Source organism: Triturus cristatus, chromosome 12, assembly GCF_964204655.1.
Source record: "Triturus cristatus chromosome 12, aTriCri1.1, whole genome shotgun sequence".
In the NCBI taxonomy this organism is placed as follows: Eukaryota; Metazoa; Chordata; class Amphibia; order Caudata; family Salamandridae; genus Triturus; species Triturus cristatus.
Genome location: NC_140595.1, coordinates 233,997,283 through 234,019,615, shown reverse-complemented (window position 1 = coordinate 234,019,615; position 22,333 = coordinate 233,997,283). Strand labels below are relative to the sequence as shown.

General features: G+C 51.5%; 1 protein-coding gene across 11 annotated transcripts in view; it reads right to left on the bottom strand.

Annotated features, from left to right (window-relative positions):
• Positions 1-22,333, bottom strand: part of LOC146775776 (butyrophilin subfamily 2 member A1-like) — a 506,274-nt gene that overhangs the window by 190,471 nt on the left and 293,470 nt on the right. The gene's annotated exons all lie outside the window — the stretch shown is intronic.

The window sequence follows — 22,333 nt, the reverse complement described above, 5'->3', positions numbered from 1 at the left end:
GCAAAGGCCCTTGCCCAAGGGGCCGCTCCCCCCTCCCTGGTGTCTAGTGGGTGGATCCCTGCTTGGGGATCGCCCTCCTGTGGCGATCCCCAAGCTGTGATCCACTGGGGAGATTCTCCCCTTTCCAATGATAGAAAGGAAAACTGAAATGAGCCTCTTGGCTCATTTCAGTTTCAATGAAATGACGTCAGCGCGACGTGCGCGCCGATCGTAATTTCAGGGAAACCAGGGGGGGCCTCAGGAGCTGGGGAAGTTCCTCCCCAGCTCCCGAGGCTCTTTTGGCAAAAAGGCAATTCCATTGCGATGTTTCATGACGAGCTGGACTCGTCATGAGCACACGAGCACTGTGTGCCATGAGGAGTCCAGCTCGTCATGAGCATGCAAGAGGTTAAATGGTGCGTTTAGGAAGCTGGCTCTTTATATGGTATACCAAAAACAGGTATACTGTGCAAAGAGTCCAGGTATTTCCTCACTAGCGGACAGGGGCTTGCTCTAGCAATCCCAAGGTGCTCTTTTAGGGGGTAGTGTGGTCAAGCAGCCATAAGCCTATCAGAGAGGAGTGTTAGACATATGCAAATAAATACAATAGTCAATAAATGATGCACATGACTCAATAAGGAGATCCACACCAATATATAAAAATAACACGTATCTCTATATATATTTAGGCCCCAGAATCAATACAACAAATACTTTTGCATTTAAAAAGTCGACATTGTATTTTTCATGAGCTGCAATGTTATCCCATGGGAGGAAAAATAAGTACGGCATTCAGGTACAGTACAGTGACTTACGAGTCCAATCTCCTGGACTTAAGGTGAGTAAGGGGAAAGGTCCAAGACAGCCAATAGGTCACTTTGGGCGGCACTGGACGGCCAGATGCAGAAGTGATTTTCAGGGTCAGGTGACCAATGTTATCCAATGGGGGAAAAACATGTAATGAATTCGGGCACTTCACAGCGATTTACGAGACAAATCTCCTGGACTTAAGGAAAGTAGGGAGCAAGGTTCAAGGCAGCACCAACAGGTCACCTCGGGCGGCACTGGGGTGCAGAGGTGCTTTCCAGCATCAGGTGCCCAATGTTATCCTATAGGGATCAGTCTGGTCGAAAAGAGACTGCAGACTAGGAAACAAGTCAGTCTGGAGGGGTTCAGGTCTCATGATGCTTGGAAACGTGGGGCCACCTTGGGTACTCTTCTCCACGGACCAGGGGTGACGTGTGCAGAGGTTTCTTCAGGCATCGGATTCTCATCACCAGGAGCACTCACGGTAGAGGGGGCCTGCAAACAGAGGCTGCAGGTGGCAGCAGGAAGTTCACAGTGGGCAAGTCCAGGGTGGGCTTTGTCTCTCGAGGGCCAGGGGACCACACTGGCACCGTTGGCCCACTTCATTTCAGGCTAGGAAGAACAGGTGCAGTGGTGCTTTGCGGCGTCGTGGTTTTGTGATCCGGAGCACTCAAAGTCTTCTGTGGGGCATTTGAAGGATGCCGGGAAGCAGCTCCGCTGTTCCATGGGAGTTCCTGAGTCCTTAGAGAAATGCTGGCATTCCTCCCAGGCTTTGGAGCATCAGCAGCTTGCAGGGCGAGATGACTTTGGCGCAACTGTCGAGAATATCGAACAGGCCGGAAGGGCTGCTGCCAAGTCAGTTGCTTTTTCTGCAGTTCTTGCTTTTGCAGCTCTTCAGCACTATTTCTTTTGGTCGGCAGGATGTGATTTCTGGTGCCAGGGTTCCCCTACGTACAGAATTTAGGGGTTCGGGAGAGTGAAGGGTAGTAGCCAATGGGCTACCTACCCTTGGGGTCACTACGCCTCCTATATGACCACTTCTTGGGGGAAGCGGTCATAACCCTGTCCCTGAATTCCTGATTTTGCCATCAGCAATATGCCTACTTTTTAAAAATCATGCCCACTTCAGGTTAGGCCACATTAGGGCTGGTACTAGTCTGGGGGTGGGCACGTCTATCGGACTAGATAATTTCCCCCCGTCCGGGTATCAAAATGGCTCTGGACACAATAGGTCGGCTTCACTCCAGGGAGAGAAACCAGATTCACATACCAAAGGGGATAGGCGTCTTGAAGCTCCTCTGCCTTGGAATGTTAATCTGCAGGTCATCCTGTGGGAGGAGGTGAAAGCACCCGCTTCCCAAGTAGGTTCGGTTTATGGACCCCGGAGAGCAGAGGCTCTCGCCCTTGGGGTCAGACACTCATCTCAAGAGGCATCTGATGAAAACCAGTCAGTCAGCATCAGGGACTGGTAGGCTTTCAGCGGGCACCTCTTCGGTGCCCACTGTGTGCATGTATTACTAAATACCACCCTGGCATCAGTGTGAGTTTATTAATACGAGATGTTTGATATAAAAAAATCCTCTTTTCAGTGAAGCCATCATCCAGCAGGGGAACTCATGTTCACCAGTGTCCAGCACATGTTTTAATAATGGCTTCCTGTTCCATTGTACTGTCTGTACGGGAACTGACCGGCACTGGGGAATATCTCCTCATGCAGAGATGTCCTCAGATGTAGCATAAGGCACCCTAACTTAGGGCTGCAAGGCCTGCTATAGGGGTGACTTACAAATATTGCAGGGGACATGGCACACTGGGATGGGTGTCAAGTCGTGTTTTGCTTTTGTCTGCACTAAGACACGCAGCCTGCAGTGGCAGTTTGCATGAGCTTGGAGAAGGGTCCTTTAGGGGTGCACAATTCGTGCAGCAGCCCTTAGGGACCCTCTTTAGTCCCTCAGGCCTAGGTGCCAGTGGCTACCTTTTTACTACGGACTTACAGAGGGTACTAAAGATATTGCCAATTGGGAAAAGCAATTACACAGTTTTGGGAAAGAGATCTGGCGCAGGGGACCTGGTTAGCAGGAACCCAGTGCACTTCCAGTCAAAATCCCATGATACCAGGCAAAAGTGGGGGGTGACCATGTCAAAAAGGGAACTTTCCTATAGTGCGTCTATCAGGACTGAAGTTTGTCAGCAACCTGTGGGAATATGTCATGCCTTCCCCAGGGAAGATGCATCAGCAATGCATTTTGTTCATCCTAGATGCTCTGCAAAATCTATTGCTGTGCGCGTCTGTTAAAGAATTATCACGTTGAGTTTTGAATGGAGATCATACATGATGGAGTTTAACATGTAGTCAGATGGAGTTGGATTTTGTTTGCCCCATGCATCCTCCAGGTTCCAGTTATGTAACTAATCCCTGAAGCCCTCTGTATTCCTCACCACCAGTGTGTCCAACAATGCTGAGAGAGATCAGTCTTGGGCCAATTCTAATCCCCCCCCCAGACAGTGTGTGCATGAATCAGACCATTGGGGGTGTCAATGAGGAGGAGGTGGGTACATACAGCCCCGCTATGGCATGTGTTTACCGGCTATGTGCCCTGGACTACCAAATATCTGCCTTCCAGGTCTATTTTCATATGGCATGTTGTGAGAAGTACCCCTAGTTTGACCCACATGTATCCTCCTCTTGAGTACAATGAGTATGTTGTCTGGTACATTTGCAATTCCCACCTTTTATATATTTTGGTCCATTCTGCCTTTACGTAATGCATCTCCTGCAGACCCCATATCTATCTTACACCTGCCCGTCCATCTGACATTACAGGTAACTATTCTATATTTACTCTGAGTCGCCATGGTATTGGTAAGGAAACTGAAGGGCACTTGGTGTAACCTTGCCAGGGCGAGTGTTCCCTGCTCTTGCTCTGCTGATCAAGTTGTATGGATGTGTGTCCCTGACCTCTTTCTAAAGGTCTTGTATTTGTCTGACTTCCATCTTGAAAATAACCGGAAAAACATTCCCTGGCCATGTCTATGAAATGTAACAAACCATTCCAACTATTTATCAGCATGTATGTCCCTGGTTCCTCTATCTTTGGCAATGAGAGGAGAGAGGTGGTTCATGATGTGTACAATACCGCACCCTCCGGAGGTACCTACAATGATGTGGCTATCTATTTGTAATGGCCGCCCATGTGTTTGTTACAGTTGCTTATTGATTTTCATCTTCTATTCCTCATTGTAGTTTTCGTCAAACTATCAACACTCAACCAGGAGGAGATAAGAGAACAAGCATTTGCAATGGAATAGGTCTCACATTTGGGAGAGTTTAAGCTATTGGCATTGTAGATGAAAATGCCTTTTATTTATCTGTTTTGATGATTAACACATAAATAAAAGGCATTGTCATTTACGATGCCAATAGCTCCAAGTCTTGTAAATGCGAGACCGCAGCCATCATAGGCCCGGGCTGCTTTGAAAGTGAAATCGTGCATGGCGCGCTAAAAGTTTCAGGAAAGTATGTCATGCCTGCAGTAGGATAAACGCATTAAAGAAAATAGTGCTTACAGACTAAATACGATGTACTGTGTAACAACTGAAGTAAAAGGGCCAGTCCTCATGGGGGTTTACACAATGAAGACAAGGCAGTACTAAGGAGGGGTTAACGCACAAGTTACTTACCTTCGGTAACAATACATCTGTAAGAAACATTGGTTAGTTATAGATTCCTTACCATAGAATTACCCCCAGGCATCAGACTGGATCCAGAAAGTTTTTTCGTCAGCAGTACCTCTGCGCTTCGGAAGGTGAAGTCGATCGGCTCCGCGTTCGTCGTCATGGCCGCCGGGATGACGTCGCAGCAGCTACTTAGACGCTGCCCTCGCGCACGGACGTCAGTTCTGTACACGACTTTCCGCGCCAGAAACGACAGCCAAGCAGGACACTGACCATTGGTGCACAAAACTAGGGCCCTGAAAGGATGTCCTTAACCCTAGAAATCAGTTCGCAGAACGGGGAGGATGGGTGGGACGGTAAGGAATCTATAACTAACTAATGTTTCTTACAGATATATGGTTACCGAAGGTAAGTAACTTGTGCATCTGAAAGAAACACATTAGTTATAGATTCCTTACCGTAGAATAGATACCCCAGCAATACCAATCCCGGTGGTGGGTCTGCGAACCAAGATCACAGCAGAAAGTCCTGGAGAACAGAATGGCTAAAAAAGCTGTCTCTCCGGACTTGGCTGTCCAGGCAGTAGTGTTTGGTGAACGTGTGCAGCGATGCCCACGTGGCCATCTGATAGATGTCATTCAGCGGCACTCCTCTTCCCAAGGCAGTAGTGGCTGCCGTCGCCCTGGTGGAGTGAGCGCGTAGCCCCACTAGAGGCTCCTTTTTAGCTAGAGAGTAACAAGCCTTAATACACAACATGACTGTGGCGGGCCGATGGAAACACAGAGACAGTTTTAGATGGTAACGAAGGTTTTATTGGTCTTAAGACCCTTTGTTTGTAACTCGCCGGTCCATAGTAAGGAAAGGGGCAGTCCGACTCTTGCTCCGGGGACAAGCGGCCTCTAGGAAATGCCTTTCCTCGTCTGGTCCGCTCCAGGATGACGTCGTCTCCGGAGGACAGCTCTCAGTAAAGCGGCGTAAAAGAAAGAAAAAGAAAAGGGAGAATGTAATCAGTCGGGTGTCCACTTCGTGATTTAAGTGAGGGAAGGGTAGTGAGGAGACACACAGTGCTCTTTCCAAACTTCTAGGTGTCGGTGGTGTTCGGGATGGGGTATAAGGGGAGTCGAAACACGTCTTTTACGGTTTTGTCAGCCCCTTTCGACCCGCCCAACCCGAGATACGTGATCGTACCTGTTTGAGCCACGCTTCTCCTGAAACGTGGCTGGGCGAGTCGCAGAGTCGTTGGCCACCTGCCTCCGGTATCCTCGGGGTCGGTTTCGCACACGTTCCTCCGTCGTCTGCCTCCCTCTCACTTTCGTCCCCAGGAATCTCTCTTCTCTCGTTCTCGTCGTCGCTGGTACAGGAACACCTCCGACTCTCCCTACTTCCTGGATTTGAGCTCCTCTCCTTTCCTACGTCACCGGTGTAGGCGGGGTATGATGAGAACTCGGCCCAGTTAAAGAAACACGGGCCCCCTTTTTCTCCCGCGGCTCGTGCTTGAAGTTCAGCTTTCCAGGCTTCAGGCTGCTGGAGGGAGAGGGGAGAGGGGATAGTTCATGTACTCTCTTACAAGAGGTAGGCACCAATCCTCGTTTGGCCGGGCCTCCTCGTCACATACCACCCCCCCTGGATTCTCCCGATCGGGGAGAGGAAACCGGGAGAGAAAGTCCGCACTGCCATTCTCTATTCCTTTCCGATGCCATACTGTAAAGGAGAAAGGCTGGAGGGTCAAAAAGCACCGCAGAACCCGGGGATTTTGTGACATGTTTCGGCTCATCCATTGTAGAGGGGCATGGTCCGTGTACAGGGTGAATGGGTGGCCCTCAAGATAGTATCTTAGCTTATCTACAGCCCATTTTATAGCCAGGCACTCCTTCTCTATTGTGGGGTATTTCAACTCCCGGGGAAAAGTTTTCTGCTGATGTACAGGATGGGGTGTTCTATCCCCTCTGGTGACAATTGTGACAGTACCGCCCCTACCCCATAATCAGAAGCGTCAGTGTGTAGGATGAAAGGCCGGGCATAATCGGGGGATGACAATACAGGACTGTTGGTGATTACTTTTTTTAGGGAATTGAAGGCCTTCCACATAGCGGGGGTGGGATATTGATATGTCTGAGGCTTGGATTCCTTTTTTAGGGTATCAGTTAATGGAGCTGCTATATCTGAGAATAAGGGTATGAACCGGCGATGGTAGCCTACGAGTCCCAAAAAAGCTCTCATCTCTTTTTTGTTAGTGGGAAAGGGGGTTTCGGCAATGGCTCTGACCTTCTCTATTTGGGGCTCGATGACCCCATGCCCTAAGACATACCCCAAATACTTCACTTTGTGGTAGCCCACTTTGGACTTTTTAGAGTTTACGTGTAATCCCGCCTTCTGCAGGGCCTGAAGCACCAAGGACATATGTAAGAGGTGGCTCTCCCAGCTGGGACTGAAGATTATAATATCGTCTAGATATGCCGAGGTAAAAGAATGGTGTTCTCTTAACACCTCGTTCATTAATCGTTGAAACGTCGCCGGGGCTCCATGTAGCTCGAACGGTAATATGTTAAACTCGAACAATCCATCCGGTGTTGCAAAGGCTGTTTTCTTGCGGTCTTCCTCACGTAGTGGTACTTGCCAATATCCTTTGGTCAAATCCAGGGTACTGATATATTTGGCTTCTCCGAGTTTTTCGATAAGCTCGTCAATTCGGGGGATTGGATAGGCATCAAATGAAGAAAGGTTGTTTAGGGCGCGAAAGTCCATACAGAACCTCATGCTTCCGTCTGGTTTAGGGACCATCACTATTGGTGAAGACCATTCACTCCTGGACGGCCTTATTATTCCCAGACGTAGCATTTCTTGGACCTCCTTTTGGACTGTTATCTGTTTGGCGGCGGGTATAAGGTAGGGTCGTTTCTTAATGACGGCTCCCGCGGGGGTTTCGATCCGGTGTTCTATCAGGGAGGTTTTCCCAGGGGCATCCGAAAACAGGGATGAGAAAGGTACTAAGGTTTCATGTAGGCTTTCTTTCTCTTGCTGTGTGAGGTCGTCATTCACCACTAGGTCCCCCAAAGTAGAGGGTGAGGGAGAACCCGTTGGTAAGGAGAGATGGGCGCTCTGTGGTGGAGGACCGATCCACTTCTTCAGAAGGTTAATGTGATAGACCTGAGTCTTTTGTGGGGATACCTGGATCTTGTAGCTGGTCTTCCCGATGGTCGCGACGACTCTATAGGGACCCATCCATTCTGCTTGAAATTTTCGGGTAGAGGAGGGTAACAGTACCAAGGCCCAGTCGTCCACTTCCAATTTCCTCCACTTTTTCCCTTTATCATAGCAGGTCCTCTGTCGTTCTTGACTTTTTTCCAAGTTGACGTAGGCCAGCTCCCTTAATTTCCCCAGTTTGCTTTTTAGAGCCTGTGTATATTCAAGAATACCCCGTTCGTCGCCTTTGTCTTTCTCCCATGCTTCTTTGGTCATTTCGAGTAGGGTTCTGGGTTGGCGCCCATACAGCATCTCAAAAGACGAGCAGCCGAGGCTGCTCTGAGTTTGTCCCCGTATTGCGTACAAGGCCAAAGGTAACATGAGATCCCACTCTTTCCCGCTCACGGAGAGCATCTTCTTTATCGTGGTCTTGAGGGTCCCGTTATAACGTTCGACAAGTCCATCCGTTTGGGGGTCATATACCGATGTTCTAATGTGTCTGAGATCCACCAGTCTGCACACCTCCCTCATTAATCTGGACACAAACGGGGTGCCTTGATCGGTCAAAATCTCCTTTGGGAAACCCACCCAGGAGAACAGCTCAATGAACTTCTAGGCTATAGCCCGGGAGGTAGGGACTCTCAAGGGGAAGGCTTCGGGGAATCTAGTGGCGTAGTCCACTATGACCAGAGCGTATTGGTTCCCTCTTCTGGTTTTGGATAAGGGTCCTATTAGATCTAGGCCCACTCTCTCGAAAGGGGTCCCTATAATGGGGAGAGGTTGTAAAGGGACTGCAGGGGGGCGATGCGTGTTTTCTTCTGACACAGTTCGCAAGACAGACAATGCTGCTTTATGTCTTTATATATTCCGAGCCAGTAAAAATGCCTCAACACATTCTGTGAGGTTTTTTCACTGCCGATGTGTCCTGCTAGTAAATGGGAATGGGAATAAAACATGATTTGCTCCCTAAATGTGGTGGGAACCAAGAGTTGTAGGGGGTCTTCTTTGTTTCCTTGTCTATACAGCAAGCCACCTTGGACAAGAAATTGGGGAAACTTGGGGTCGGGAGCTCCCTGAGTGAAGTGTGCCTGTTCCCAAGCGTTAGAAAGAGTGGAGTCATTAGCTTGGGCGAACTTGAAATTCCTATCCCCTACCCAAGGTTCTGGAGTGATGTATGCCGGATGGGGTTGGTTCTTCACTATCTCTAACTTTTCGCTCGGAGGCGGGAAGTTCATGGAACGAGAGAACAGTTCTAGAAACTTGGGGTTATCAGTCCCTATTATCAGTTCTTCGGGTAAGGTGTCTAGGACCCCCACCTTAACAATGTGTAGACTACCCTCAGGAATCTCTAGTGAAATATTAGCCACCGGATATGGTCTTACGTCCCCATGAACACATTTAATACATATCATGGTATGGGGGATCACTTGTCTAGGTCTCACAAACACCCCTCGTATAACTGACTGCCTGCAACCGGAGTCTAGCAGAGCCTTGATCGTTTTCCCATTCACCCTTACCCTTACATGGTATGAGCTTCCCAGTTCCGGAGAGTACAGGACAGACTTGGGGACGTACCCCACCTCCATTGGTTCTTCGGTCTGCCTCCGGTGTGGACATAAGCGCGCAATGTGTCCCCATGTCCCACACTCAAAACATTGAGGGCCTTTAAAGGAGGGGACCTCAGGTCTGAATGGCCTCTGGGGGTTTGCCTCTACATGCAGATGTGGTTTCTTCTCCATTTTAACAGGGGGAGGTCGAGAGGGTTTTTCGGGTTCCCAAGGGGTTGAGCGCGGTTGTGCTCGGGCATAGGAGGAGGCCATCTCTATCGCTTGGGCTGTAGTCAACTGGGAGTGCTGCTATAACCACTTTTGTGTATTATACGGCAAAGCGTCCAAATATTGCTCCAGATAAATTCTGTCCATTGCTTCTTCCTTTGAACTAGAAGCCGGGGTAAGCCATTTGTCAGCAGCCATTTTAAGGCGAAAGAACAGGGTCTTTGGGTTCTCTCCCGGAGTTCCCCTTTCCTTTCGGAAACGTACCCGATAGGCTTCTGCGTCAAGTCCGAGGTGGTCAAGGATTATGGTTTTGATGGCGGCGTAGGGGACAGTGCCGGTGGCGTTAGCGACCTGATAGGCCGCCTGTGCCTCGCCGGTTAGCAGAGGAGCTAAAAAGAAGGGCCATTTCTCCATTGGCCACCCACAAGCCAGGGCGGCTCTCTCAAAATTGAGTAAAAATGCGTCAGGGTCCTCCCCGGATGCATATTTCTGTAGGGATATCCCTGAGGGGCCTGGAGGGGGATTCCGGGTATCTTGAGGTGGGCCGGTAGATGGTTCCACTATCATTTTCTGTAATCCCTCTATCTGTGCAGCGATCGTGATTTTAAAGGTGTCTCTGTCCGCTTGAGCGGAAGTAAGTTGTTGCTCCACCACCCATCCGAGTTGTTCTTGTCCCTTTACTAGGTGTTGGAGTAATTCATCCATATTGGGGTTACAGATGGCTCGTGTTATGCCCGCATTCTCCACCACTTGTGGCGGGCCGATGGAAACACAGAGACAGTTTTAGATGGTAACGAAGGTTTTATTGGTCTTAAGACCCTTTGCTTGTAACTCGCCGGTCTATAGTAAGGAAAGGGGGAGTCCGACTCTTGCTCCGGGGACACACGGCTTCTAGGAAATGCCTTTCCTCGTCTGGTCCGCTCCAGGATGACGTCGTCTCCGGAGGACAGCTCTCAGTAAAGCGGCGTAAAAGAAAAAAAAAGAAAAGGGAGACTGTAATCAGTCGGGTGCCCACTTCGTGATTTAAGTGAGGGAAGGGTAGTGAGGAGACACACAGTGCTCTTTCCAAACTTCTAGGTGTCGGTGGTGTTCGGGATGGGATATAAGGGGAGTCGAAACATGTCTTTTACGGTTTTGTCAGCCCCTTTCGACCCGCCCAACCCGAGATACGTGATCGTACCTGTTTGAGCCACGCTTCTCCTGAAACGTGGCTGGGCGAGTCGCAGAGTTGTTGGCCACCTGCCTCTGGTATCCTCGGGGTCGGTTTCGCACACGATCCTCCGTTGTCTGCCTCCCTCTCACTTTCGTCCCCAGGAATCTCTCTTCTCTCGTTCTCGTCGTCGCTGGTAAAGGAACACCTCCGACTCTCCCTACTTCCTGGATTTGAGCACCTCTCCTTTCCTACGTCACCGGTGTAGGCGGGGTATGATGAGAACTCGGCCCAGTTAAAGAAACACGGGTCCCCTTTTTCTTCTGCGGCTCGTGTTTGAAGTTCAGCTTTCCAGGCTTCAGGCTGCTGGAGGGAGAGAGGGGAGAGGGGATAGTTCACGTACTCTCTTACAAGAGGTAGGCACCCATCCTCGTCTGTCCGGGCCTCCTCGTCACAATGACCCACCTAGAAATGGTGCGCTTGTGTACGGCCCGACCCTTCTTTGCACCCATGTAGCCAAAAAAAGTTGATCATCCACCCGGAACTGTTTTGTGCGATTCAGATAGAAGGAGAGCGCAAGTTTTGGGTCTAGACGGTGGAGCCTCTCTTCTTCCTTTGAAGGATGCGGAGGTGGAAAGAAGGTGAGCAAAGTAATGGTCTGCCCGATTTGGAAGGCAGTAACCACCTTAGGAAGAAAGGATGGACGGGTCCGGAAAACCACCTTGTCTGGGTGAACAGACAGGAAAGGAGGCTTTGAGGAAAGAGCCTGGAGCTCCCTCACCTTTCTAGCAGAAGTGATAGCTACCAGGAAAGCAGTCTTAAGAGTCAAGAGACGTAAAGGACAGTTATGAAGTGGCTCAAAAGGAGCGCACATTAAATAAGTTAGTACAAGATTCAAGTCCCACTGAGGCATAACGAAAGGAATTGGAGGAAAGAGATGCGTTAAGCCTTTCAAGAAACGGTTAACTACCGGGGACTTGAAAAGAGAAGGCTGATCTGGCAGCCGAAGGGAGACAGAGATGGCTGAAACGTAGCCCCTGATGGTGCCCAGAGCAGAGCCCTGCTGGGCTAAAGAAAGAAGCAACAAGAGGACTTCAGAGAGAGGGGCAGAAAGGGGATCCACAGCCTTTGCTGTGCACCATGCCACAAATTTTATCCACCTGCAGGCGTATACCGTCTTTGTGGAGGGATGCCTGGCTGCCAAGATTACGTCTCTGACTTCGGGAGAAGGTCGAAAGATGTCAACTGTCGCCGCTCAGACTGGACAGGTTCGGGTGGAGGACCGTCCCCTGCTGCTGCACCAGAAGATCCTCCCGAAGAGGCAGTCTGATCAGAGGATCGATGGCCATGTTGAGCAGCTCGGGATACCAGACTCTTCGTGCCCAATCCGGAGCCACAAGAATGACTTGGGCTCGGTCGCTCCTGATCTTCTTAAGCACTCTGGGAAGAAGTGGTATAGGCGGAAAGGCGTAAAATAGACCGCAACTCAACTCGCGACGACAAGCATCGCCGAGCGACTGCCGCCTTGGAAATTCCAACAAGCAGAATTGCTGACATTGCACGTTCTCTTCAGTGGCGAATAGATCTAACGAAGGCTCTCCCCATTGTTGAAAGAGACCTTGCTGTCAGGCGCGGATCTAGGGCGCCTACCGGAAGTACAGTCAAAGGAGGACTACATCCCCCAGAATCCCCGGCTGTATGGAGGCGTGGCCAAGAAAGGGTAAATACGTGCGAAGCGAGCCACTCGAGGCGAGTAATACTGAAAGGTGGTTTGGTGCTGGAGACGAAGCTCAACTGAGAAGAGGAAGACGCTGATGTTCGCGTCTTATCCGTTGAGGAAGCAAGTGCCTGGCCGTGGCAGAGTTTAGTCGCGAGGTACGCGGCTCCGGGAAGTCAGTTCCGACTTCAAAGAAGTGCCTGGCCGTGGCAGAGTTTAGTCGCGAGGTACGCGGCTCCGGGAAGTCAGTTCCGACTTCAAAGAAACTTCACGCGGGACGCTGACGCAAGCGTCGCCGCGTATCAAGACCGCTGGACAATAAGGAGGTTCGGAGCGGTGGCGTTCCTACGGACATCGAAAGAGACGCGTTGGAATAGCGGAAGGAATCAGGTATCTCTGGAACCCGGGAAGGGTTGCTCATTGCGGGACAGTATATTGTTGCCAGAGAAGAGAGGAGGAGTAGAGGGAATTGGGGTACGAGACATTTGGTCATTCCTTACCTTCTATCTGGAGAGGACGCCGAAAGCCCTAAATACTCTACATGGAATTAATGCTGGAGTAGTGACTGTGGGATTAGGGCACTTGGGTTTCATTACGAGAAGCGCTTAGTGGCGCCACTGGGGAGGCAACTAAGGGAACGAAGGGGAGAGAAAGGGCTGACAGTGCCTGCGGGTATTAGAGAGGGCTGGTCCTCTCGAGTCTGTGGTTACGGCACCTGAATTATGGAGTGCATTGGTATGCCTGACACATGTGGTATGAACCCTTAGTGAGAATTAACTGAGAGTAGTGTATCTTGTGTTTGTTTCCTATTTTTCTTATGTTCTTTCCTTGCAGGGCTCCCAATCCCTGCTGTACCCCTTATATTCTTTGTCCCTCGCCTGATAGCTCTGGTACTCTGTGTTTCTGTAAACCAGAGCCGGGGACGTCGGGAGGTGGAACCCTTGTGCTTCATTCGAATCCACCGGAGCCACAGAGGAACGTGACACTTGCACCACCTCTGAGTGACGAAATCATTTGTGATCCATCATGCACCTGCGGCTGAGTTTGTCCGCCCTGGCGTTCAAAGAACCTGCCAGGTGTTGAACCACCAAGGAAATGTCTTGATGTTCCAGCCATGTCCAGAGGCGAAGCGCCTCCTGACATAGGGTCCACGACCCCACCCCGCCCTGTTAGTTGCAGTACCACATGGCGGTAGTGTTGTCTGTGAACACCTGCACTACTCTTCCCCGGACAGAGGGAAGGAATGCCTTCAGTGCAAGACAAATCACCCGGAGCTCCAGAAGGTTGATGTAAAGCTCGGACTCCGCCGGAGACCATAGGCCTCTGATCTCCGCCTCTCCCATGTGGCCGCCCCACCCCAGAAGGGAGGCATTCATCACCACAGTGTGGTCAGGTTGGGGAAGGGAGCGGGATCTGTCACTGACCAAATCCTGGTTCATGAGCCACCACTGCAGTTGTTGAGCAGTGCCCTCCGAGATCTGAACGTAGTCGGACAGATTCCCCCGATGCTGCGCCCGCCTGAACTTCAGGTCCCACTGTAGATCCCGCATATGCCACCTGGCATGATTGGTCAGCAGGATACAGGAGGCCATGAGGCCCAGCAGCCTCAGGGTCATTCTGACCAAAACCCGGGACAAGGGCTGAAAGATCGGAATCATAGCCAAATGTCCCGGACCCGCTGTTCGGGAAGATAAACCTGAAACTGCGCCATCCATGTCCAGAACCGCTCCGATGAAGAGGAGCTTCTGAAAGGGAATCAGGTGCGACTTCGGCACATTGATGGAGAACCCCAGCAGATGCAGGAGGCCGGCTGTAGTCTGGAGGTGGGAGACGACTGCCTGGGGTGAGCCCACCTTCAACAGCCAGTCGTCGAGATAGGGGAAGACTGAAACCCCTGATCTGCGCAGATGAGCTGCGACTACCGCCATCACTTTCGTGAACCCCCGAGGGGAGCTGCTAAGGCCAAAGGGGAGCACGGTAAACTGAAAATGCTCGTGGCCTAAGTGAACCGCAGGTAACGCCGGTGGGCCGGCAGGACGGCAGGACGGAGATGTGAATATAAGCGTCCTGCAAGTCCAACGCTACCATCCAGTCTTGCGGGCTGAGGCAGACAAGACCTGAGCAAGCGTCAATATTTTGAACTTCTCCTTCCGGAGGAAGCGATTGATGTCCCTGAGATCCAAGATAGGACGTAGGCTCTTGTCCTTCTTGGTAACCAGAAAGTAGTGGGAGTAGCAACCACAACCTACTTCTGGGACAGGAACGCGCTCACTTGGCCAAGAGACCCGCAACTTCCTGCTGGAGAATTGCCAGGTGATCCTCCGACATGCGGTGGTAATGAGGTGGCAAGGCTGTAGGGGTAGTCTCGAAGGGGAGGGAGTAGACCCTTCGGACTATCTGCAAAACCGATGGCGAATCCTGCCACCCACTGGTGTTTGATGGGCCTGAAAGGTCGGACTAGGAGGGTTTGGAGGCTGCTGCAGAGGGGGGTTGGTGGACTGGCCCGCCCACTAGCCCCCGGAACGACGACGCTGGTTCCCACGTCCCCGGCCGTGCGAAGGCTAACTTGATGTGGCTTGTGGCCCTGGCTGGGACGTAGCGGGGCACCCATCTCATAGCGAACAGGGGCGAAAAGCAACTGTGCCGGATGGGAGGAGAGGCCCAAGGACTTGGCTGTAGCCCGTGAGTCCTTGAAGCGCTCTAGGCTGCTGTCTGCTTTGTCGCCAAAGAGGCTACGGCCATCAAAGCCAGTGGACCTCATCCAGGCGTAGCGACGAAGTGCTACCGACGTTGAAATAGTCCTGCCCAGAGAGTCGGTGGTGTCCAGCCCACAGCTGATCGTAAACTTTGCTGCATCTCTCCCGGCGGCGATAGCCTGGGAGAGTTCTGTCCGGGCCTCCTCTGGACACTGAGGCAGCACTTGCGCCACAGTATCCCACACTGAGTGCGAATCACTGCCCAAGAGGCATGCGGCGTTTACGGACCGCAGCCCTAAGCTGGCGGAAGAGAACATTTTCTTCCCAAGATGGTCCAGCTTCTTGGATTCCCTTTCGGGTGGAGCAGTAGGGAAGGCGCTCTTGGAGGTGGAGGCTTGGACCACCAAGCTCTCCGGGGTGGGGTGTTGGGGGAGGAAAGTGGGGTCGCCCTGAGCCGGGCGGTGGCATTCGACGATCATCCTGTCCACGGGAGCCCCCGTGTTAGGCCTGGACCAGGTGCCCAAAAGGATGTCAGCGAGGGCCTCATTAAACGGAAGCAGGGGCTCCGAAGATCTCGCCGCCATTTGAAGCACCTCAGTCAGGAGGTTAGTCTTGACCGCCACCGTAGGAAGCTCGAGGTTCAATCAATCAATCAATCAATCAATCAAGAGGTTGAGAGCCTCCGCCGCCCTACGCAACACCACAGCGTATGACGCTCACTCCTTCGTAGCCACGGTAGGAGGAGACAACATGCCAAGCTCGGGTGAAGTGTCAAGACCACCGGCATCCCCCAGTTCCTCTCTCCAGTCCTGTTCAGAACCAAGCTGGTCAGTTAAAGGGTCACTTGACCCCTCCTAGTCCGCCTCATCTTCCTCTGGTTGCCACTATGGTTGGAAAGGGGCCCCAGAAGTGAACAGGGGCATGAGAACCCACCCGGCACCGGATCTGGCATCGATCGAAGCCGGTCCGGCGCCGTGTCCACATCAGAAATGAGGCTGGGGTCGACGCCGGCTGGGGGGCCAACCAGCATCGGGCACGGTAGTGGTGCTGTCGGAAGCGGTGCTGGTGGAGGTGTAATAAGGTCAACCGGCGCCGATCCGGATCCAGGCCTGGATCCAAGGGGGGCCTGCGGTGCCGGGGCCGGAGCCGATGGCAGCGAAGACCTAGGCCCCCCCAACCGAGTCCGCGTGGCCCGAAGGCACGCCGACGGGGTCGGTCCGCCCAAAGATGGCATGCATCGCCTCGTAGAACGTACGAAGCTGGGCGGGGGTCGCTCCGGGTCCCAGAAAGGGAGGGAAGCTCGCAGTCGACTCTTCAGGCTCCCCGCGCGCGCCTCGTCGAGTCGGCCGACCGGCGAGGAGAAGGCGAAGTGCGACAATGCTTCTACGACTTCTTCTTATGCTTCGACTTACCCGACCCCGAGTGCGAAGACTTCGAGCTGGACTGATGGTGGCTCCGCGACCGGTTCCTCTACCTCCCTCTCGACTGGGACCTCGAACGGCACGGAGCTGACTGCCGTCGTCCAAGCAGCTCCCACAAAGCCTTCGGCGTCAACAACTGACAGTCGGAGCACGACTTGGGGTCATGGTCGCGCTCCAGGCAAAAGAGGCACACGCGGTGCGGATCCGTCACCGACATCAGACGGTGAAAGGAACCGCAGGCCTTGAAACCGGGCATCCTTGTGCACCTGTTCGGAGTCGGAGACTCAAAACAAGACGTCGACAAAAGTCAAGAAAAATGACTGAGGGACCGCTCTTCCCGGATCTGCGCTGGCTGGAGTGAAAAAAGAAAGAACTAATGTCAGCGCGAGAGGGCGGCATCTAAGTAGCTGCTGCAACGTCATCCCGGCAACCACGATGCCGACGACGAGTGTGGAGCCGACCGACGCCACCTTCCGACGTGCAGAGGTACTGCTGACGAAAAAACTTTCCGGATCCAGTCTGACACCTGGGGGTAATTCTAAGATAAGGAATCTATAACTAACGTGCTTCTTTCAGATAAGCCCATTAACAAATGTGAAGCCAGCATTTACAAAGGGCACTGACACAAGCCAATGAAAAATATGGCCGTAGAGTGGGCAGATCTTCAAGCCTGTACTCGAATACAGCTTGCCCACAGAGCAGCGCATAAGCTGCCCAGGCTCGACCTAAAAATCAGATGAGTAAAGAAATAGCAAGGTTGGAACAGGCTCACCTTAGATGGGGAGATACCAAATGTTTAGAGGACATTAAGCAAACTGTGGAAGAATACCATGACGCAGGAGACAGCGAGGTTAAACATTTGGGTAAATACGCAACTGCGCGCACATATAAAGAGGGTGAATTAAAAGCAATGAGGGCGGAGTCTGCACCTGGCGTGGATGGCTTAACGGTTGCTTTCTACAAAGCCTATCAAGATCTTCTTATTCCTCCACGCACTCAACCCAAGCACCAACAACGATTGGAAACTAGCTCCGCCGGCCGACACCCACGGACCCTTCTGCCGACACCGCTGCCGGCACACCTGCAACACCGCCAAGACCACGGACCCAGCGAAACCCACTCGCACAACCACAACCAAACCGAAGTCCCTGCAATGCATCCTCCTCAACGTCCGATCCCTCCACAAACACGCCACCGAAATCTGAGACCTCCTCGACAACACCACCCCGGACGTAGCGTTCATCACCGAAACCTGGACCAACACCACCTCGGGACCAGACATCGCCATCCCCCAAGGGTACAAGATCTCCAGAAAGGACCACCACACCCGCCCGGGGGGAGGAATCGCCATCGTCCACAAATCCACCCTCTGCCTGAGTACACTCCCTGACGAGCCCCCAGACATGATGGAAAATCTACACTTCAAGATACAGACCAACCCTACCATCACCCTCCAAGAAACCCTCATCTACCGACCCCCTGGACCCCGCGGACCGTTTGCCAACTCCATCACGGACATCATCTCCCCACATGCCATCGCATCCACCAACTACACCCTGCTGGAAGACCTCAACTTCCACATCAACAACCAATGGAACCCCAACACCGCATCCCTCCTGGACAACCTCCACAACATTGGCTTCGCCAGATCGTGACCGAGCCAACGCACTCAGCAGGACACATCCTCGACCCCCTCTTCACAACAGGAAACTCCATCACCTTCAGCCACACCACCGAACTCCCATGGACCGACCACCGTTGCATCCACTTCACCTTCAGAACACCCATCATCCACAGACACCAGTACCCACTTCCACGAAGAAACTGGACCAGAATCACCGACAACCAGCTTACCTCTTCACTCAGCAACTCCACCCCAACCATCACAGAAAACGACGACCCCAACACAGCTGCCCGAACCCTGCGCAGATGGATCTCCGACAGCACCAACACCATAGCCCCCCTCAAGAAAAACAACAACACCCATGCCAAGAAAGCCAGATGGTTCACTTCTGAACTTCGGGAGTCCAGACGCACCCGCAGCCGCCTCGAAAAGACCTGGAGGAACACCAAATACACAGAAGCACACAACAACTTCAAAGTCGCTACCAATGCCCACCACCAACTCATCAGAGATATGAGGAAAAAAGCGATTGAAGAAAGAATCTCCACACACACATACAACAGCAAAGAGCTCTTCAACATCATCAAGGAGTTTGCCCAACCCACTAGCGAGTCAACTGACATCCCCCCTCACAAGACCTCTGCGACAAACTCAGCACCTTCTTTTATCACAAAATCAAGAGCATCTATGACAACTTTGACGAAGACAACAAACACACGGAACCCCCACCAACAACCCCCGACACCCTGAAACCAACGATTGACAGCTGGACAGCCCTCACCACCAAAGACACATTGAAGACGATTAAGTCAATCCACTCCGGGGCCCCCGCGGACCCCTGCCCCAACCACATCTTCAAGAGAGCCGCCGACACCATTGCACCCATGCTCCGCCACACCATCAACCGTTCCCTAGCGACCGCCTCGTTCCCCGATGACTGGAAACACGCCAAGGTCAACCCCCTCCTGAAGAAACCCTCGGCGGACCCCACCGACCTCAAAAACTACAGACCCATCTCCATGCTCCCATTCCCTGCAAAAGTTATCGAGAAAGCCATCAACAGCCAACTTGCCACATTCATCGAAGAGCACAACATCCTGAACTCCTCCCAATCCGGCTTCAGGAAAAACCGCAGTACGGAAACCTCCCTCCTCGCCGCAACAGATGACATCCGCACCCTACTGGACAAAGGAGAAACAGTAGCCCTCATCCTCCTTGACCTCTCAGCAGCATTCGACTCAGTCTCCTACCGCACCCTATTACGCAGACTTCACGATGCAGGTCCTTGTCTGGATCAGCTCCTTCCTCTCCGGCAGAATGCAGCGGGTCAGACTTCCCCCTTTCCTCTCGGACCCTATGCCAACCACCTGCGGAGTCCCCCAGGGATCCTCCCTCAGTCCGAAGCTCTTCAACGTCTACATGGCTCCAGTCGCCCCCATCGTCAAAACCTACGGACTCAACATTGTGTCATACGCAGATGACACCCAACTCATCCTCTCCCTATCCAACGAACCCAACACCGCCAGACACAACTTTCGAGAAGGCATGGAAGCCACCACCAAATGGATGAAAAACAGCTGCCTACAACTTGACACCAACAAGACAGAAGTACTCATCATGGGCCCAAACCCCACTGCCTGGAACGACACCTGGTGGCCCCCCACCCTCAGAAACTCACCCACCCCTACGGACCACGCACGCAACCTGGGAATCATCCTGGACTCAGAGCTCAAAATGGACCACCAGATCAACGCAGTCTCGTCCTCATGCTTCCACACCCTCCGCCTCCTACGTTAGACCTTCAAATGGATCCTCCTAGAGCACAGAAAGATCACCACTCACGCCCTCGTCACAAGCAGACTCGACTACGGCAACGCACTCTACGCCGTAATAAACAAAAACCTCACCCGCAAGCTACAGAACTTCCAAAACGCTGCCGCAAGACTGGTCCTCAACCCACCAAAACACTGCCACATCTCCCAGCACCTGCGCACACTCCACTGCCTCCCCATCGAGGCAAGAGTCACCTTCAAGATGCTCACCCAAGCACACAAGGCCCTCCACAACACTGGACCAGCATATCTTAACAGCCGACTCAATTTCTACGCACCCCAAAGGGCCCTACGATCAGCCCAGCTCTCCTACGCCGTGGTCCCACGCACCAGAAAAAACAGATCGGGAGGCCGCTCCTTCTCCTTCCTGGCGGCCAAGGCCTGGAACGCCCTCCAACTCCACCTCAGACAGACAACATCACTTCCCATCTTCGTAAGAGACCTCAAGACCTGGCTCTTCGACAGACCCCCTCCCTGATGGACCTGAACCTGCATCCCCCCACTAAAGTCGGTCAGATATTTAGGAATTCAGGTACATACTGACCCTACTATTGTATTAATGGATAATTATGGTAAAGCTTTAAGTAGACTGGAGGATGACATAGCTAGGTGGGTTAAGCTCCCTCTTTCATTGATGGGCAGAATTTCATTAATGAAAATTATAGTTCTTCCGAGGTTCCTCTTTTTTGTTCCAAAATATATCCATGCTTCTCCCGACGCATATGTTTGATACCTTGAGGTCGCTATTAATTAAGTTAGCTTGTGCTGGGAAGCAACCCCTGTTTAAGTAGGAGACTCTCACATTGCCATGGGGGGTCTCAATGCCCTGGATCAAGATTTTTACTACAAGACAGCTCAATGCACACATGCCTATGCATGGATACATGGCTTGAAGATATATATATATATATATATATATATAAACAATAGACCCTTTACTTACACTATTTTGCCACTAGAGCGCTTAGATACAAACGTGTGCCAACGACACACTGGGGACGACCAACACTCGTATATGAAAGTGTTAACTATATATTGTTAAACATAATGATTATTAGATCAACAATAGCCATTCAGCCTTGAAATATGACAAGAACGAAATTGTAACAAAATATACGGCAATTTATTTACAAATGTCATAACCTGAAATATGTAATCACATGCATATTGAAATCATGTTCCCATGAGCGATAAGTAATCAGGTGTCTATTCAGCAATTTGCTAAACAAATGAAGTCTGACTGTATTGTGTAATCTTGATAACTTTGTTTTGGACTTTCCAATATGTCTGCCGCACTTGAACATCCGGTATGACTAATTTAAGGCATAGTCCCACTTCTATTATCATGCTTGGGTGAAATCACTTCAATGAACTTTATTTAAAATCTATGCAAAACGTTCGTAGATTCGTGTGATCAAGACACTCTGCGTGTCGAAACGCGTAGCGAAGAATAAACTACTGCCACTTTGGATTACCCGTGACTCTGAGTGTGCTTTTGTTTACGTACAATTGGAGTTATATATATATATATATATATAGTTACAGGCCCAGCCACTATTCCTCAGGTATTATTTAATGTTCCGCTTTGAAAACACAGCACTTTGAACTCCCTCAATGCTGCTGTTCGTGCCTGGCCTAATTTGCTAGATAGGCAAATGGGCGCCCTACTGTACTCGCCGTTGACTCCGTTGGAATGGTGCACCTGGTTACCGTCAGGTAGAGAAAGGGAAGTCTTTTCAGCCTTACAGAAAATAAGCCTTACGACGGCTAGGGACTTGTTCAAGGATGGGGTGTTACGCAGCTGGGAAGATAATCAAGCGGAGGGGCATACACACTCGTCATTAGACCAATACCAGTATTATAGAGTGAGACACACTTTACTAGACCTACTGGGTGACGAGCTTCAAGAACCAGCAGAGGTTTCAGCGCTTTCACACATTATTCGATCCCCCTCCCCTTCTAAGCTGGTCGTTAGCATCTAAAGTCTTATGCAAGATCACAGACGTTTGTCTCCATTGAAGGCGTGGCTGGGTTGGCAAAAAGATCTGGGTCGCACAATAGATGACGGGTGGAGCTATTGCTGTAGGGTGACTAGGCAGGTATCACTGAATGGCAGGCATCGCCTCATCCACTTTAAATATCTGAATAGGGTGTACTATACGCCAGACGGATTATATCGATATGGCATAAGAGACTCTGCATCCTGTTCTCGTTGTGCAGAGCCGGAGGCTGGGTTTCTGCACGTGGCCTGGTTCTACCCCAAAAGTTTTGAGTTGTGGAATAAAGTATTCTGGACCTTACATGACATAACTGCTCTACCATTGGACCCAGACCCGTTCCTAGCACTGTTGGGGTATGATTAAAGTATTTTTGAAAGTTTACAGGCAACAGGTGGCGATTGGTCTGTTGCTAGCCAAAAGGTGGGTAGCATGCGGTGGCCTAGAGGTCCTCCTCCAAGAATAGAGGATTGGACA